The 18,695-nt window shown below is 44.1% G+C and overlaps 1 non-coding gene across 1 annotated transcript; it reads right to left on the bottom strand.

The window, feature by feature from the left end:
- Nucleotides 1-18,508: 18,508 nt before the first annotated feature.
- LOC113475973 lies at nt 18,509-18,657 on the bottom strand. The gene has a single exon (XR_003397656.1). It is a non-coding gene; the product is annotated as a U12 minor spliceosomal RNA (small nuclear RNA).
- Between the last annotated feature and the right edge of the window lie 38 nt (nt 18,658-18,695).

Here is an 18,695-nt window from a genome sequence, read left to right as displayed (position 1 = left end):
AAATTGGGAGCAAAGCTTGAGCCCTGGAAGACAGGAGGGATGAGGTGTTTTTAAGATGTGCTAATGCTTCTCACTGACCTACTCTGTTTATTAAGTGGGGTGGTGTTTGAATTAAATTGATGTTCTTTTTTCTTCCCCTTAACGAATCTGTCTTTTGCTGTTGACCATAATGGGTGAATCATCCCTCTCTATCCTTATGTCCATTCCCAAGCCTTTTGCTCTATTTTTTCCTTCCCATTCCTCAGTGGGCAGTAGTGAGTGAGTGGCTGTGTGTCCTCTCTGCTCAGACCGTGACAAGAAGTTGTCCCTGTATCTTGTCCACTTCATCCAGCCCTAATGATTGCTCAAACCCTCCTCCTATTTTTGGCAAACCCTGAAGTGTGACAGGCATCATCTGGAGGAGTGCTAGATCACATGTGCCAAAAGTGCATCCAGGTATGTGTTAGGCCATCACGTGCCCTGGAGCCTCTATCCTGGCCCTGATCTATTTGCTAGCTTGGATGTAGCCATGGAGCCTCTGCTCATAGGGCTGTCTTTTATCAGGTATCTGTTTAAAGCAGGTGATCTTTTTTTCCTTCATTGTAAGAATTCCCTTTTCTTTTTTCCTCACACAAACATTTGACACCTTGTGGCAACCATCAGCCTGTGGAGACAAGACTTCAAGGCTGGAGGCCTTATGTCATGATCTGGCAGAAAGGCTGTCACAGGTGGAAAAAGAAATAAGGTGAGTCTGGTGACCAGGAATTACAGTGTTTAGTGTGGCTCCTGACGACCAACTGTAGCTGGTGTATGCGAGGACAGGTTGGAGAGAAGATTACAAATAAGTCAGACACAAGAGTGCTTTGAGTTAGCAACAAATTTTGTCCAGGCTAAATTGGGAACCCAAGGCCAGTTTACAGAAGCTGTTTGATCTTCACCATATAACATGCAGATCTTGCACTTTCAGACTATTTTATTTGCACTAGTGGTACTGACCCATAGAATCACAAACCACCCACCTGGCAAAGCACAGCCTTGAAAAGTTTTGGTCTCTAGATTTTTTTCCCTGTGGGCTGATCAGGAATTAGAGGGAGGAAGTATATCTTGTGCATTTCTTAGGACTTTAATGGACTCTACTGACTGTTTATTTCTTTCTTCTCTGGATGGATGGATGGATGGATGGATGGATGGATGGATGGATGGATGGATGGACGGACAGCAAGAAAAGAGTTTGATCTGACTCTGATGATACACAACTACAATTTCTGGAGAGTTGCCACAGGTAATGTGATTCTTTATATTAAGAATATATATAAGAGGGGAAAATCATAAATGTTTCTGCAATTGTCACTGAAACATACTCAAGCCTTGATCATCACAGCTCTGTCCTGGAGGACAGACCAAATTTTCATTCTCCTGTTTGACTGAATTGTCATGGCCAGGCATGAAGTGCCCCTGAAACAGGTTTGCTTTGTAGTACAGAATAGAGTACATGACCAGGGCACATGATGTGAAAGTATATTGTGTGAGATGAACTTTCGTTTCCATGCAAATGTTCCTCTGAATATGTAATGGATGCATTAACAACAGCAGCCCTCAATATAAAGGCATCTAGCCTAATATAGAAAGGGGAGGTGGTAAAACCAGCTCTGCATACAGTTTGAGCAAATGTGCAGAGGTAGTCCTGGGTTTTTGTCATGAAAACTGCCCTCTTGTGAACTAAGCAAACGCTGAGGGAAGACATAGTAGCAGGAATACTGCCAAGAAGGAAGGAAATTGTTAAAAAAAAAAAAAAAAAAAAAAAAAAAAAGATAATAGCCTGTCCTGGTTCAGCATACCATGCTGACATCAGGTCCGGGGGCAGAACCCTCTTCCTTGCTCCTTGGTGGGTTCGGGGGAGAATTTTGCTTTCTGTAGACCAGCTAGCGGTATTTCTCTGTATATCGTTTGTCTTGTTCACTGTTATTGCTGTTTATTGTTGTTACCATTGATACTGTTGTTGTTCAGATTGTTCTGTCACTCTGTTGTATTAAATTTCTTGTTATTTTAGCCGGGGTCTGTGCTTAACTTCCAGCCCGACCGGCGCGGGTGGGGGAGGGGCAACAACCACGTGGTCCCTGATCCCGGCAACGATTAAAACTTGCACATAGCCTAATGGATGGCATCTTGGGGATAAAATGCTGTTGTGGTTCCAGGCCAGAGGACCACTGAGCACCATGCAGCCTCTTGCTCACCCCTCCCCCTTCAGGAATGAGAAAGAGAAAATAGAACAAAAGGTTCCAGAACCTAGGTAAGGGCAGGGAGGAATGGTTCATCCATTATGGTCAAGAGCAAAAGACAGACTCGATTGGGGAAGAAAAAGAACATCAATTTAATTCAAATACCACCAGCACTTAACACACAGAGTAGGACAGTGAGAAGCATTACCACATCTTAAAAACACCTTCCCTGACTCCTCCCTTCTACCACGGCTCAGCTTTGCTCCCAGATGTTCTACTTCCTCCCTCCCAGCAGCACAGGAGGGCAGGGAATGAGGGGGTGCAGTCAGTCCCACTGCTCATTCCTCCTCAGAGGAAGACTCCTCGTGCTTTTCCACTGCTCCAGTGTAGGGTCCCTCTCACAGGAGACAGTCCTCCATGAACTGTCTCCAACATGAGTCCTTCCCATGGGCTGCAGCTCTCCATAAACTGCTCCAGTGTGGGTCCCTCCCATGTGTTGCAGTCCTCCCAGCGCCAAACTACAACAGTGAGGGCTTCCCACAAAGTCCCAGTCTTATTTTGGGCATAGCCACCTGCTCCAGCGTGGGGCCCTCCAGGGGCTGCAGGTGGGCATCTGCTCCAGTGCACCTACCCCCCTCCTCCACCTTTCTTCAACTGACTTTGGTGTTTGCAGAGGTGTCTCCCTCACAACTCCTCCTCTCAGGTTCCCCTTCTTAACTATGTTATCACAGAGGCATGACCACCATCGGTAATTGGCTCAACCTTGACCAGAGGGGGGTCCCACTTGGAGCCAGGGGAGCTTCTAGAAACTTCTTCAAGGGGTCCACCACTGTAGCCCACTCCCCTACTACCAAAACCCCCAACACTCACACAAAGACAATGCAAATGCAAACATAAATCATTCTCAGTGACTAAGGCCAAGAGTGTATAAACTTCAAATAATATGGCTGGATGACCATACCCTTCTTGAATAGCTTTGTGAAGAAGAGGCTTTTCTGTTGGGATTTCCATGAAGACAGGCTGTGGCATTTTAGTTTCTGGTCACAGCTGGAGTATCTGTGAAATTATGAAGGGTTTGCAAGGTGTGCAGTCATGGATAGCCTGGTAGTGAAGGAATGCTCAGACTTTCTGAAACCTTGGAGCTTTCTTCCAGAGTGGCTCAAGTTTGAGACTTGAGCTGATATAAGGCAAAAGTTCCCAGACACTGGACCTAGACTCAAATGATGACCAAGCTCAGCCACTTGTGTCCCTGGGTTTGTTTGCCTAATTACGGAAAGCTGTCAGGAAACCAGTCTAGACCCAGATTACACCTCCCAAATTCAGGTCCTCATTCTTGGTTTGTTCCCACCTCTGTCTGCTTCTTCCATCTCTAGGCAGCATGCTGCATCTGATCATTACAAGATGCAGGAGACCAGCAACCCCAATCCTCCTTACCAGGAGGAACACAGGAGCTAGCAGGGTCAGTACTGTTTTTTTCTGAATTTCCTCTTCTCAGTATTGTCCTTTCACCCACAGCCAGTCATCTTTCTCCACTATGCATAATACATTTACCACTTCCAATGTTAGACAAGCTCTGAACACATTTCTGTGTGGAGTAATGAAGGTAATTTAATTGATAGAGCAGAAACTTAATGGGATAATTCACAAGATCAGAATATTAATATAATATGGTATGGCTTACTCTGAATGGAGGGGAAAGAAACATGGGACAAGAGGTGTCCTTTATATTAGGGCTGCATGTACTTGTTCTGAGATCTGTAATACAGAAGAAGATACAGTCTCTAAAAACTTCTGGTGAATGATAAAAAGCAAAAAATTTTGAGGACTTTTAGGGCGTGAGTCCACAATTGACCTAGGGTCATCATGTAGAGAGGGCTTTTTTAAGCTCTAGTAGTATCACCTAAAGAACAGGCATTGGAAACAGAAGAATTTCACCCATTGGAGGAATAGGAGACTAACATCACCCAGAAATCTGTGGAGAAAGGAATCCAGGGGAATAGAACTCTCTGGTGGGTTTGGGATGTTTGGTGATAATGTTTTGATGGTAAAGATGGAGAAAATGACTAGAGAAAAAATGAGAGTAGAGTCTAACAAGTGGAGAATACTTGTGTTTTCTTCAAGCCTTCAACCTCTGGTCCTCAAAACCCCACCTCCCTTCCTTCTGATGTAAATAGCTTTCCCCTTGATTTGAGCATAAATCCTAGGTGAGGGCTTTTAGGGGAGGTTGTTAAGCTTCCCTAGTTTCTCCTGGGTGCTCTGTGCTTTTTCACCTCACAGCTCTTTTGCTGGAATTCAGACAAGTCCACTGTTGTCCCAGTGTCCAAGTACAAATAAAGAGTTGTCACAAAAGAAATCTGTTTCAGAGCATTTCCTGGAGGGGTCACCCAAAAAGACCTTCAGGAGAAAAAAGAATATAAGAAACTGAAAGAGAAGATGAGAGAGCTAGAGGCAAGGTATTTATTCAGATTTCTGACATGTGTGTTTCTACACTGAAGAGCCACATACTTCATGCTTCCTTCAGTCCTTAGGGACTGGTTTCTGACCAGACAGCCTAGACACCTTCTCCTCAGACTTTCAACCTGCCAGCATCTCTTTGTAACTGATTTCTGGAAGATGGCTTGGCTTGTTCTGGAAAGGGAAGGAGACATTCCCAGGGTAAACATGTTAATAAAAGAAATCAGCCTACAATGATATAGTTGAAATGCTGCTCTTTGGGTCAAATTCCACTGTGGTCATGCAAAACTGAACTGAGAAAGCACTATTTACTAGATGAAAGCTGCTTGCCAGCTATATAATATAGTTGAGAAGTGCATTGTAGAAAACATGGGATTCATAAAATAGATTCATAACATGCTGTAAAATAGTTATGGTTGTTCACTGTTTGATCTTGTCTTAGCTGTTTTTTTTATATCCTACTTGCCCTACAAACAAAGAGCTGTTGTCTAAAGCAGTGGGCATGCACAAGTACTCTGTCTGCTGTGCTGCAGATCTATGACATGCTCAGGCTACACGACTGGGAAAAACGCAGGAGCTCCACAATCTCTTATTTGACTTACAAAGATGCCAGCAGCATAATTAAGGTTTGTTTGTGTCCATTTTCTCAACCTGACTCTTAAACACAGTGTATCCAGCATAGGCTTTGAGTACTGGTTATTTCTGTATCAGACAGGGTGGGGCACTAAGTTTGTGTCTCTGATTTTCCAATCCAGCTGGGCTGTAGAGAGCAAACAGTGACCTGCTTCTTCCTGACTTTCAGAAGGGCACATTCAAATCCTGGTCCCATATCTCACCCATGTTAAGCACAAGTGGGAAAACATAGTCCAGTTTCCTTATGGTTAATGCTTTGAGTACTAGATGGGAGACCTTGTTCTGATGTCTGACTCACTGCTCTAACGCTGGGGGGATCTGAAGGGAAACACCAAAACAGTACACCTTAAAGGACAAGACTGAGATGAGGCCATTATTAGTATTGGCTGTGGTAAGACCCCACAGATGCTGAAGAATGGGCTTCAACATGCAAACAACTTGATTAAACAGTTTATTTCCCTCAATTTCAATCAATTAGTGGCCCTACAATTTACTCTAATGCAAATCTGGTTTTGACACATGCCTTCCACACTACGTCTCTTGTTGCACTGTCATTGTTGCTCTAATCAGCTGTCATCTTTGCACTGCGGAAGCTGTTTGATGCCTGTGAGAAAGATGTACTGTGGAGGACGGAGGAAGCAAGCAGCTGATTCAATGTGAATGATAGAGCAAGCTTCAACTTTATTGAAAGAAATCACACCTTATATAAGCACTAACTATAATTATGCACACTAATCATAAATCTATTGGATATATCCAAAAGGCTACATTATAATATCCCAGCCCCTTGTGGCATTTCAGGTATGTCACAACATCTTCCTTCCTCTGGCTTGTTTACTTTCCCAAGGCTGTTTTTTCATCACACTCAAGGCCATTGTGTACCTCAGTTTCTCTCTTTGTTATCATAACAGTCCTTTGTTAGCATAACTGTGCCCTGAATCTCCTTCCTTGTTAGCATAACTGTACCCTGGGTTTTTCCTTTGTTTACCTCAGATGGCTGTAATCAGCTCCTGCACAGACCCATGGCCTTGGTCTGCAAGCCACTCTCCAACAATGTACAGCAGAGAACAATTAACGTATCTGAAGCTCTTGCCATTCCACCTTTGAATGAGACTGACCAACAGCAAACAGGTATTTTATGTTTCTGTGTAACTGGACCTAGGCAATGGGATAAAAGGCCCATCTGCATCTCCCATTCATCTAGAATTTAGCTTCTGCCAAGGGCACTGCTCAAAATATATTGGGAATGACAATGTGGATAATTTATAAGCTGAGAGGGATCAGGCTGTGGAAAGCTGAGCTCCAGCAACCCTTTTGTGTCCCATGATACACAGATATATGCTGCATGTCTGAACTGGCGAGATGGCTGATGCACATATACAAGTGCAGAAAGCATTTTCCAGCCCTGTGTTGCTTTTATGGGACCTTCCTCCAAATCTTGAAATGAGTAACTTCTCCATTGCTGATTGGTGCAATCTGAGAAACAAAAATTTTGAGTGCTCAGGGACTGCACTGCTGGCCACACCACATGCTAGCTGTCTGCTTTGTACTGTGCTTGGTTTGTAGAGGATGATGCAAGAGATAGGAATACTTGAAGGTACTCCTTATTTCAGAAATTCAGAGTATTACACCAAAATTATCAGGGTAAGTAACGATACAGCCCAGGAACAGGGGTGGTGGTTCCATGTTTTGGCATGTCTGTGTAACCTGGTATTTCAAAAAAATGGGAGTTTTCCCTTCTGCTTGGGGTTTTCCACTTGCGGTGAGGGTCTTCCAGCCCATGTAGTCCCAAAATAGGCCTGTATAGAGGTAAAGTGTAACCTTGTAAGGGAGACACAAAGCTGTGCTGGGAACAGCAGGACAGGCAGGACAGTGCCCTTACGAAGGCCACAGTCCTACCGGACCCGAGCAAGGTGCATAGAGCAGTGCCAGTGGTGGTGATCAGGGTCAGCCACAGACTGGTGATCACCAGGCAAACCCATGGTAAGCAGGCAGGTCAAGATCGAGCTGGAAAGTCGCTCTGTGGGTCAGGGTCAGCCAGGCTGGGCACCGGCATCCCAACATCACAGCTCAGGGGAGCACCCAGCCACCACTGAGCTTGAATTAGCTCCTGGGCCAAGTGGTGAAGGGTCTGTGGGTAGAGATGAGGCTTCTCATAACTTCTTCTCACACCACCCTTTCTGTCAACTTAACTGTTCTCACAGCAGTTGAATCTGAGTTTATATTGCCACGCTGTATCAGAGCTGACCTTGAACACAAGCAGTCAAAACACTGGGGAGGCAGGGGAAAGCTTGCAGAGTCTGTTGGTGTGCACGAAGTCCTGATACTTGCTGTGCAAATGGACTATAGTCTAGTGTTGGAGAACGGCTTGCAGAGAGAAAGGCCATAGCTCCCTGCAGAAGTTGGTCCCAGCCACCTGAGGTAAACAAAGGAAAGAACCCAGGGTACAGTTATGTAAACAAGGATGGAGATCCAGGGCTCAGTTGTGCTAGCTAGGATTGTTGTGAGAACAAGGAGATAAGTTGGGGCGCACTACGACCTTGGGGGGTGAAGGGAAGCAGCCCTGGGAGAGAAGCAGGTTTACAGCTAGGAAGATGTTTATGCATACCAGAGATGCCACAAGGGGCTGATGTATTATAATGTGACTTTTTAGATGTACCCAATGGCTGAGATATTATAATGTAGTTTCTTTAATGTATCCAATAGAGTTACAAGTAGTGTATTGTAGACTGCTTATATAAGGTGTGATTTCTATCAATAAAGTTGAAGCTTGCTCTATCATTCATATTGAATCGGCTGCTTGCTTCCTCCGCCCACCGCAGTCTAGTGGGGTTTTCTGGGAAAGATGATGTATGTAATATATATCACATATATATATCACATATATGAAGTTTCCAAAGAAGCTTCTCCTTTTACAGCTTGCTGGGCATTTCCAAAAGCTCAGCCTTATCAAGCTCTTTGCATATCTCTCTGTGAGGAAATAGAGACAGTTGCTGGATGCTGGAACAGTCCAGAAGCCAGGACGTAATAAATAAAAGAACCTTTAAAGTGACACTGGGACCCTCACCTGTCCCACTTGAATAGTACCATCAGCAAATGAAGTTCTTCAGTGCTTAGTTCACGTAGAGCAGCTGCACAGGCAGTGTAACATTACATCAGCGTAACATTAGGAAACTTTGAAAACTGTTCTTACATGATTTTCAGCAAGCTGGAATTGACCTAAAAACGGTCCTTCAAAGACAGTTTGCACTGCAGTGCTGCAAAATTTACTGTTGGCTGCTTCTTCAGGACCCACCAGTTAAAGCTGTGTGGAACCTACAGGAGAGCTCAACACCATATATAGAGCATGTGGACAAGAAAGTCTGTGAGCACTGGAGAAAACTATAATTTCTATGGCCCATAATGAAATGTGGTGAACAAGTCATTGTGGAAGGTGTGGTCTGGGATGAAAAGTAGCATGGCTTCAGAGTCAAGCTACTCACTCATATGACCGCAAAAAAATGAAACAGCTGCTGCACATGCTGCTGCTTTTCTTTATCCCATGAACAGCCTGCTTTTCAGAGCTAGTAAGTTAGACACTCCTGGCTTGGGAAACCTAGGATAAATCATAATTTACAAACATGTATTAAAAATTAAAGATGTTTGCTTCAGCAGCATGCATACATTTTATGTAACATTTGTTCCTTGCTGTCTCTAAACAGCATTTGTGTGGAAAGAGAATCTGTGTTTCTAGCTTACCCTACCAGCTCTTCACAAATGCTTATGACATTGTCAGATAACAGTGGGGATCTCAGCCACGCTCTGAAGACACTTGCCTCCTCACCAACAGCATGTAGTAGGACCAATGTTTTGCAGGACCCCCTAACAGCAGCAGTATCTCTGTCCTCCCCTGCATCTATAGCAAGTGCACAAACTGCAGGCTCATGCTTTCTGCTAATGAATAAGCAGTGAGAATGAAGGTGGCCTGTTGGGAAACAGGCATCCTTCTTGGGTAAAAGTGTACTTTGCTGAGAAAGAGATGAAGGCACTCAAAGACAAGGTTCACAAAGGCTGCAGTGGACTTTCAGAGGACAGGTGTGCACAGGTATGTCTGCCTAGACACTAAGGCCCACTCTTATATGCCAAAAGGCCACTTGTCTCCACAGAAATGCTGCCTGCCTGTTAATACTCAGCTGCTTTCCCATGTCTGTACAATTTACCAGTCTGTAGCCCTTCAGCTACATACTTTCCACAGCTCTTGATCAAAGTGTTCTAGAAGTTTTATTTCATGGTGTAAAGGGGCATGAAGGATCCTGGTGTAAATGAGCCAAATGCATGTTCATTTGCTTGCATGACAAAATATTCAGTGAGAATCTTGAGATTTGACAAATAAATAAAAGACTGGAAATCCTGCTGTGTGCCAGTCAAGTCCTTTCATCCAGTTCTGCTTTCTAGTCCAGCAGGTTCCCTGGCTGCACAAACTCCATGGGATTTTCTCAAAGGCCCCCCAGAAAGAAAGCCTGTGCAGCTCTCTGCAAGCAAATTGCTCTGCTTCTCTCAGGAATCCACTATTCTGTGAGCATGTTGCAGGTCACTGACAACATGACCTGGGATCCAGGTAAGTTCAAAAAAATTGGCTTTTAGGAAACCAGAGTATTCTGAAAAACTGACTGTAAAAGACCTTTACTGGAAATATGTATTATGGAATAGAGCAGGTGAATTAAAATTACATATGCACCATATTTCTTACAACTTTCACAAAAAGAAAGAGGTGCAATAGTTAGGTTTTCATTCCTTGTAAGGTGTTGCAGAATAAGGTGGGCAATGCATTAACATTTAATCTTGTCCAGGCTTTAGAAGGTAGATAACAGGGAAGTTGTCCAATATCAGCAAGTAGGAGCTTCAGCATGATCCTAAGCCAAATGCTATGTTATTATATAGGTGTAATAGCATATACATGGCAAGCTGCCATGCTCTATTTTGTACCTGCTTAGAAATTTTGTTAGCCTAATTTTTAAGACCCTGTGGCTCCTTGAGTCAGTGTGGTCTGGTTCTGCAGATCAGTTTTATCTCTGAAGCTCATCCCTTCTGCAGCTTCACATGTATGGTCCTTTCCTTTGATTTTTCTTCCTTTATCTTTTTTACTGGCTTTAAGCCAAAACACTCAAGTTACAAAGCTTTAGATTTCAAAGGCTGATTTAAAGGCCTTCAGAAGGCTACAAGCACTACTGCATCCTTTCTAGCAGGCTTCACACACACTTCCTAGTCTCTTAACAGCAGGAGCAGACTCTGCTCTGTCTGTACAGGACCTAGCACAATCCAGCGGGCTTGGGCTCTGAGGTACTGCTGAAACATCTTTTCCCTGATACATATGCTCAGCTGATCTCAAGGGAGCAACAACTTACCTCTCTGTTACTGATTTGTTATTAATTTGAGTTGATTTTAATGATTTTTGATGATTTGGATTTAAATAAGGAACGATTTAGAGTAACTATATAACCAGTTATATACTGCTACAAAGTTCTTTTTTTAAGTCCCAGGCTCAGGCCATGTAGACTCGTGATAATCATTAACTAGATTTCTATACCAAGAATAAGACTCGTGATGAGGTACCATTGTTAGACTGTCTGGTAAGGACAATTTATTGCCCTATAGACCAGGTACTGTAAAAGTTACATTGTAAAAGGGCCTCAAAGCATGTTAAAATTACAGTGTGAGCCAAAAAATCCTTGAGTAAGGGCACTGGAGGGTCCTTCTTTTAGGTCAGTAGTCCGTGGTGGTCGCAAAAGCGACTCATTTCAGGACTCAAGTCTGCATGAGCAGAAAGAGATGGGAATAAGAAAATGAGTTACAGGAATTAACATGTATATGTATGAGAACTTGACTAATATGTATTACTGTATCCAATATAATCAGCATGCTACATGAGTTATGTTGTTGGTTAGAGGACTCCCCTGCACACCCAGCCATTAATACAGGAGTGTCTGCTTATTTACATCACATTGGTGTTGGTAAGTTCTTTTATCTCATTTTGGTGACACTTCCCTGCAAAAGGTGTCATTTGATGTCATTTTGGTGCAGTGGCCCTGAAACAGTGCTTGGGCAGCCTCCTTCCTGAGCAACTACAGGATTTTTAACAGCTCACAGCAGACCATTCATTAGCAACAAAGGTCCACTGACAGCCACAATCGTCTCTGGGCATCAAATTTCCATATTACCAGACTCTCACATCTCCTGATGCAAAGGACAACATCTAGCTTATGATTCAACACAACCTCTTTTCCCAGTTCTTGATGTCTGAAGGTGAGATTTCACCTGGGCTGAACATCCAGTGCATCAGTGTGGTGAGTTAGGCCATTCATTTAGTGTGGGTTTCATTCCTTATGCCACTCCTATCAGCAAACTGAGATGAGATGTGGGATTTGAGTATCAAATGTCCCAAATCTAAGCATTTTTGGAGCAATCAGCAAAACACCACTGTTCTAGAAAGGTCGATGGGGGCAGAGATAATGGTTGTGGCTGCTGCTGTGCCTGAAGCCTCTGAGCAAGAATGTCCCTGAAGAACAGGTTGAGTTACACAGGTACATCCTGCCTTCCTCCATGTTATACAGCATACAATCATAGAATAACCCAGAGTTGTCTTCTCTTCCTTCTTTGGCTCTGTACCATCATTAAGAGACTTGAAGAAATGCTACTGTTGAAATGTTTTTCTCCCATAGCTTCTTCTACCCCTGTACCTCTTTGAGGACAAGCAGACTCTTCCATGGCCTGAGAAGTGTATTGCATTTCCCACCACCTCCTCCCTCTTATTTTCATCAGTCAACACAACCATGCAAGAGCCTCCCCCTCACTTGGACTCATTTGGTATCTAAACCAAGCTAGGACAGTTCTGACCTAGACTTTGTTCAAATCTCAATGGAGACCCAGAGACCCTGAGACCCTTTCCCTTCTCATAGATTCTTCATCCAGAAGAAGGGGGGCAAATCTACCCATATCTCTACACCTTACATCTCACAGATGGATGGCAAAAGATGGAAACCTAAGTTTGCTCATTCCTACCAGAGACAAAGTTTTCTGCAAGACAACAGCTCCAGACAAATGAATTCACATAGTCAAGTGGTTAGATCCTCCATGTGGTGTCCGGAAATGATTCCTCTGTGTTACACTATCATGCTACCAGTGATACGGGATTATGCCTGCAGCTGAGACACAATGCTTTCCTTCATCTCTGTAGGATGCAACTAATTGTTATCTCAGTCCTTCAGACTTTGGTGAGACGTCTGTCTGCTCCCACCAAAGCACCAGTCCACGTGTTCCCTCCCTTCTGCTCTCCCCACTGTCCAGAGAGGGAGACAGAGTCTGTTCCCAGTGGAATTTAAAAATATCACTCATATCCTGGTAGAGACATTGACTGAAACATCAGCAGCACACTCAATGCTTCACTTCTGTTACCCAACACTACAACTTGTCTAAGAAAACAGTATTTCTAGTATCCTCACTGAAGTGAGAGAGATAAAGGTTAGACTGTACCACTAAGACATACAAATAAAATAAAAACAAACAATGCAGCAGGCTGTGGCCTCCCCCAGCTTTTGGGGTATTCCTGAGAGCTCTCTCTTCAGGTCACTGTACAGATGAGTAAATCATAAGTATCCTGCATTTGACTTCTCCTGCCTCTCCTGCATGTCTGTCACTATTCTGACTCTGAGAACCTCTGACCCTGCTCTTTACCTCCCATGATCTGCAGCAGCAATATCCCATTACTTCAGTGACTTTCAATGCTTCTGGTCTTACACTGCATTAGCTAAGTAATTTGGAAGACATACGGATAACATCTGAGGTCTTGACCTTGTGCATAGCTGGCATCTATTGCTCCATAAGCCCAAGAGCCCCAATTTCCAGAGGATAGGATATTTTCTGTCACAGGATAAGTATGCCAGCAGTTATAATCCACAGATACCTGCTTAGCTGTTAGCCATCTTTGACCTTTTCTCTCTCTGTGATGTAATTTAGTTTATTTCACACGTGCAGGAAGCTTTGGTGAGAGAATGGATGGGTCAGTGAGTCAGGGGACACGTCTCTTGTCCCTCTGTCTCTTACTTTCTAGCAGCTTCAAGGGACCAGGGCTCAAGGGTTCAGACACTTGAAGACAGAAAGTGCAAACAGATGGTTTTGCTCAGAGGGGGTCTCCTGATCATTGCAAGAAAGCAATGGGACCAACACACAGGAGGCTCAGCTCTTGGAAGAAGGAGAAAGCCAGTCTTGTGATTATCCAGTGGACCCCATTTAGATCATTAGAAGTGCCTGGTCAGTGCTGTTAATAGTGCCCTTAGGGTCCCAGATTTTTTTTTTTTTTTGGGGGGTGTAAAAAGTCAATTTGATGATAATTAAACTGTTACAAACTGCTTGTAAACAAGAAGCTGTCCATAAAGAGGATGTCTCAAACAACTCGAGTGGGATGCCCTGTGGGGGAGAAGCAGAGCGAGGGGGGTGGCAGGCTGTTTCTCTCCCTCTCCCTTCTGTTGTGGCCCAGAGAGAGAACTTGCCTAACTGCAGGTACAAGCCAGAGAAAATGAGAACCTTCTAGAACAATCTGTTGCACAGGTGTAAGAAAGACTATATAAAGACAACAGCTCACCTGTGTCTTTGTTGACTCACCACCTACGGACCAAGCTTGCTACTCTGTTGGGGGAGGCAGCGGGTCTGCCGAATGCCTGACAGAGAGCAAACAGTTTGACCTTGACCATCTTGATGTGTACCCCTGAGGAGCTGGAAAAGTCCCAGAGCTGTGTCAGCCTGAGAAAGGAACTGAATAGAAGGAGAAAGAAGAAAAATACTGTGGTTGTCAGATACCCAAACTGTGGGGGATTTCCAGAAAAGTAGCCAATAAAGTAATAGACAAACAACTATGTAACCAATGAGGATGATGTATGGATAAAAGGATAAAGTATATAAGATATGAGAGGAGCAATAAAGATGGCTTTTTGCTGCAAAAACATTGTCATGTCCATCTGTACCGCGACACTACTCTATGACAACGACAATGTGGATCCAAGGGTGGTGATTCCCCTTTTCGTATCCCCTTCTTTTGTATTTTCTCTTTCTTCTTTCTGCTTTCTCTCTCTCTTTCTTACATATATTCATGTATGTAAGTTCTGTACAAACTGCAATAAGTTGATCATTGACAGGTTGTTAGGAAAATGGTCTCCTCGCCAAAGTGCCTTTAATTCCTCGTTATCAGTTGATCGTTTCAAAGTGCCTTTATTCACTATCTGAAGCTTATCAGCTGATTGTTGCCAAATTGTCTCCATTCACTCACTAAAGTTATCAGTCAATAAAGCTACCAACAAAACTGTTCCTCAGTCATTGCCATGACTCCACATGCCCTGCAGGTCTGATGAGCAGAGATAGGCTCTTCCGCCAGCAGGCAGGCTCTTGGGGAATTCAAAAGATTCACTCCCACCATAACCCACCCACCACATGGGATGAGACAAAAACCTACAGGTGATTCCAGAGCACATAATTCATAGCCAGACTAAAAGCTCCAGCCTTACCACTGTGCCTTCCCCTCAGATGGAGAAAGCCTGACCCCAAACACAATCACCACCACAGCACCACTGTATTTTCCCAGATCTTTCAACAACATATAATTAATACTTGGACTATATTGCTAACTTCTCTTTAGAAGGTTTTTCACTTTTGAAAGTGATAACTGAACTTTGGTGGTTATGTGAGATCTCACATTCTCATTTTCCAGAATAGTACCTGGAAAGGCAAATAGCTATTTCACCAAAACATTTCCTTAGAAATTCATTATCCCTTATGACAAACTCCTGTGAGAATTAAGATCACTCAAATACCAACATGGGTAGTTTCAAGGAACAACTGGGCTATTGACCTGAGGAGCAGTGCTTGAGACCTTTCATAGCTGAAGCTGAGAAGTTTCAAGCAGTTTAGCTTTCTACAGGGGCTTGTCCTGGGATACTAAAACTAAATTCTCACAACACAGGATAACAGACCGGGAGAATCTTCACCCATGAGCAAGAGAAGTGAATGGATCGACATTTCTTTTCTTCTCCCCTTTGCCTCCCCCACCCAAATGCACACAAACCAAAGGATCAAAATGATAAAGTGTGTGAAAGATGCATAGTTTATCAGCTCTCATGTATTCTTTAAAGGACTAAAAGAGTAACAACATCAGCACTGTTGTTGATGAATATGTACTATTTTATATTAAGGTTAGATGTGCTTCAGAGCAAATATCTGTGGTATGAATTAATTGACAAATTTAACTGACATTTGACAACTTACATATTCACCAGGCACTATTTAGCTAGAATTAACAGTGCAGAAAATATGCTAAATACAAATGCAAAACACTGGTGGAATTCAAATTCCACATGCATGGAAACCACTACATCACAAGCTTTTATTCCTGAGTCATTCCTTGATTTAGGATGCCCCCAACACCCAGTGGTAAAGCAGAGGCAACGGTGGTTTAGGAAATGAAGAGGACTAAAACTCCTCTTTTTGGACTGGTTTGGATGACATTCTTGACCATATACTCTGAGGACAGTGAGGACTGTGTGGGGCAGGGACCAGACCAAACTTCCTAAACATTTCTAACATTCTAAACAACCTACAGCTTAATTCCTATTGTTTGCTTTCACCTCAGTTGTGAATCAAGGCTGTGCTTTCAAGCCTGGAGTATAAGCCCATGTCAGTCATGGAGTCTAATACTAATAAAAAATAGACTTTGAGTGGGCAAATATCAACCAGAAGAAAGAGACCTCTGGCTGGCAAGAGAACTCGTACCTATCTTGAGGCAGGCAGCACGTGTGGTTAATGTACTTGAGCATGTCTCTCAATATTGAGGGAATTCATGGCAGACTGCCGAGATGCTTCCCACATGGTGAGCAGCTGCAACAGGCATTGCTGGAGGGTGCTGGTAGCTGGAAACATCTAAGACAGCACAAACACTGTTAAGTGAAAGAGCCATGCAATTACAGCCAGGGAACTACCCTGAGATGAAAAAGGTCCCATCTACGACTAGAACGTAGAATAAATACTCACACACACACAAAAAATAAAAGAACTGTCATGGTTTAAATGACACACAAGCAATAACCAACAGGTTATCAAGAACAAATACGGTCTTTTGCCAGCTTCTGAAAAATGAAATGGCTGGTAGGTATCTGCATTATAAGAGGTAACTCCATGCAGAAATTCCTCTTCTCAGACAAACCAGTGCAACTGAGAATCAGGATACAGCCTTTTACATCTGTCCTAACTGAGGAGCACCTTACCTCCTCAGACAATTCTTCAATTTGCCAAGCTCATTTGGGAACCTGTTTCCTAACATTCCTGCAGCCCACCCACAAAGGATTCAAAATCTGGGCTAAAAGGAAAAATATATTCAGCTCAAGAAGAGCAAAGTCTAAACACTACTAAAGAAATCAAAAGGGCTGCTTGCTGCAGAAAAGGCAACTGAAATTGAAAGTAAAAGAACAGCACTAAAAAGCAAACCTAACTTTCTTTTGAACAGGTATGTCAAGTAACTCAACACATAACTTTGAAAAATAGAAGCCTAATCAGTAAGAAAACTAAGAATTTCAAAATACTTAGTGAGAGGCTCACAGTGGCAGTGCCAACGTTTGGTGCCAGGACAAATGCATTATCACGATGGGCTGTCAGACGCTCGGGAGGCTCAGGAGGAAGTGAGCCCGTACCTCCTCTGACCCAGCAGGACAAGCGAACTCCCTCACAGCCAACAACCAGGCTCTGAGAATGGGCCTTTCCTACTGGCACACACCACGTCTAACTCAGACAAAAAGCACCACCACCACAACAGGTCCAGTTACATCAAACACAAAAAACCTGAAGTCCTCCAGCAAAGAAACTAGAAGATGGCCAGTCCTGTGTATTTGCTAATAGTTTAAGATTTACGATAATAAGAATATCCTGTTATTTCTGCAAATATTTGGCTTAGTCCAAGCTAAATCCCAATTTTGATACTTTTTCTGTTCTTATTTTTTAAACTGAAATTTCTTACTCCTAGGAAACATGCGTCTTAATAAATAATTACCAGGGTAACAAAAATCTCAGTTTATAGACATAAACAAGAACTCAAACAGAACTCACATAAATCGACATTCTTGATATAACCTTCAAAAATATTAATGTCTCCGTGTCTTCAATCTGAACTGAAAGGGCATAAACTTACTACTGTGTACCCTATTTTGACAGTGATGCAGTCATGTGGCACCCTTGATCCGGATCAAGTACCACGGACAACTAAGCAGTGACCCGGCATCACTACTGCTATGACTGTAGGCTCATGAAGGCTTGAAACGTTCCTGAGAGAAAATCTCAGAACCTGTGGGATCCTGAGCTCACGTGGCTGTGAGTAGCTGCCTCAGTTCACCTGTCTCCTCTGCATTTGTCCCCAGCCCTGGCTGGCAGCTCCTGCTCTCCTGAAGTCCAAGACCTTCCCCGTGGATCTTGCATGGCGCATGGATGTCCCCACAGCTCCACAGCAACAACACGGCAGACGCTGCTGCGTACGCTGTGATGCCTCGGGGTCACTGTGGCGCAGGTGTCGGGGAGGTGGTGGGAAGCGAGCAGGGCGGGGAACCGCACAAGTGAAGCCTCCTGACAGCTGCCAGAGGAGAGATGGAGCTGTGGGCCGAAGCAAAACTCTGCATTTCGGCAACGTGTCTTCCAATAACAGGAAGAAACCCCGCGCTGCAGGACCCGGGGGGTGTGCTGTGCTGCAAAGGGCGTTTTGGGGGTGGCCCTGGCAAAACCCAGAGTCACCGTCCCGCAGGTACAGACGTCGCAGCCGGTGAGTCGGGACAGGGCAGGAGGCAACACTGGAAAAGCTCACCTCTGCCCAGGCCTGCGCAAAGGTGACTTTTCCCTTTCACTGTTTTTTTTTGGTTTTTTTTTTTTTTCTGAGTCTGATTTTAAATGGCGTAATCCCTCCCACAAAACCATAAAAAAGTAATCGCTTCCTGATTGGCAATGTGGTTCTAAGCCTCGTGAAGACCCTTCGGACAGCTCAGCATGAACTGGATGGAGCGGATGAGGGGGGAAAAACAGTAAACATTTTTTTTTTTTCGTTATAATGGAAAAAACACCGGTGCGGGGCTCCGCCGGACAGCACCGAGGTTTACAGCGACGCCCGCCCCCGGGGCCTCTCCCCCGCCCTCATTCTGTCATTACGACGCGCTGTACGTATGGGTCGGGCAGATCACTGCACCCGGGCATCCCGCGAAGTAAGCGGGCCACCCGGGGACGACCTGTACCCGCGCAAAAATTCCTCTCACATTCGCAGTGAGGACCCGGGCGTCACCCCGGGTCGTTATTTTCCTTACTCATAAGTTTAAGGCATAACTGCGATCTCCCCGCCCCGTTGGGAGAACCCTAAGC

The sequence above is a fragment of the Athene cunicularia genome (assembly GCF_003259725.1).
Source record: "Athene cunicularia isolate RWA chromosome 1 unlocalized genomic scaffold, athCun1 chr1_part2, whole genome shotgun sequence".
Lineage (NCBI taxonomy): Eukaryota > Metazoa > Chordata > Aves > Strigiformes > Strigidae > Athene > Athene cunicularia.
The sequence above is the reverse complement of the archived record's forward strand: the minus strand, read 5'-3'. Positions and strand labels throughout refer to the sequence as shown.